At 46.6% G+C, this 1,210-nt stretch overlaps 2 non-coding genes across 2 annotated transcripts; both read left to right on the top strand.

The window, feature by feature from the left end:
• Window positions 1-667: 667 nt before the first annotated feature.
• On the top strand, window positions 668-739 carry trnaq-uug (transfer RNA glutamine (anticodon UUG)). Its single transcript has one exon. It is a non-coding gene; the product is annotated as a tRNA-Gln (tRNA).
• Window positions 740-1,053: 314 nt separating this feature from the next.
• Window positions 1,054-1,126, top strand: trnaf-gaa (transfer RNA phenylalanine (anticodon GAA)). The gene has a single exon. It is a non-coding gene; the product is annotated as a tRNA-Phe (tRNA).
• Window positions 1,127-1,210: the final 84 nt, after the last annotated feature.

Raw genomic sequence — 1,210 nt, forward strand, 5'->3', positions numbered from 1 at the left:
ACTTTCATTTTCACATAATACTTCAATAAAATTACACAATACGCTTAGCACTCTGGACTCTGAGTCCAGCCATCCGAGTTCAATTCTCGCTGGAACCTGCCAAATTTTGATTGGCAGTGCTTGGTAAAGAGGAGCTTATGTCACAACATTCTCCATGGCAGCGTGTCTTGAAAGGGAGTGCTACAATGGCCTCCTTTAACCGTGCAAATGTGATGAATCTGACATTGTGAGTGTTCCCAAAGAATCTAGAACACACAATAAATTGAGAACATTATGATTCTCGCTTTGGGTGTGAGAGGTCCCAGGTTCAAATCCTGGATGAGCCCACCTCTGTCTTTGCTGCCTCTTTTCTTGAGCAGTATCCATCCTTGCTGACTTCTCTGGGCAAATCGCATGCCTCCGTCAAGTAAGACTAGTGCTGCTTCTGCGCATATTCAAGCCCTCATCTCGCTGTCCTTCTTTGTTCCTCGTCTCCAATTTAATCGTGGTTGACCACGTAGCTCGTTGGCTTAGAGCGCTTGCACTGACATGAGGTTTCATTTCTGAGATGGTTCAGATGGGCTGCGCTGCAGGGTAGCCGTCTGCAGTTGACTCGAGCCTTGTGTCCTCCTCCTTCTGTGTCATTACTACACTGCAAACAGAAGGGCAGACGCCCCTGCTGCTGCTTGGTTCCATGGCGTAACGGTTAGCACTCTGGACTTTGAATCCAGTGATCTGAGTTCTAATCTCGGTGGAACCTGCCAGATTTAGATTGGCAGTACTTGGCAAAGAGGTGCATTAACCGTGCAAATGTGATGAATCTGACATGGTGAGTGTTCACAAAGAATCTAGAACACACAATAAACTAAACAGAAACAACGAAGAACTAAATTTAGCAGACTTGAGTCACCATTACCTCCAGTGAAGAAGCATTACAGACCTCAGACAATTTTTCTTCACCGAAAAAAGCATGATGTGTGTGGCAGTGCCGGCAGTCCTTCAAATTGGTCTATTACCTACAGCTTGCGTTGCATTGAGTGGGTCACTCAGTCCGTTACAAGCTATTACACTGAGGCCAAAATAGCTCAGTTGGGGGAGCATTAGACTGAATATCTGAAGGTCCCTGGTTCGATCCCGGGTTTCGGCAGAGGAGAGCAGGGAGTGCTTTTTGGAGACCATTATCTCTGTGGCAGCGTGTCTTGAAAGGGAGTGCAACAATGGCCTCCTTTAC

Source organism: Sinocyclocheilus rhinocerous, unplaced genomic scaffold (assembly GCF_001515625.1).
Source record: "Sinocyclocheilus rhinocerous isolate Xijiao unplaced genomic scaffold, SAMN03320098_v1.1 scaffold8504, whole genome shotgun sequence".
Lineage (NCBI taxonomy): Eukaryota > Metazoa > Chordata > Actinopteri > Cypriniformes > Cyprinidae > Sinocyclocheilus > Sinocyclocheilus rhinocerous.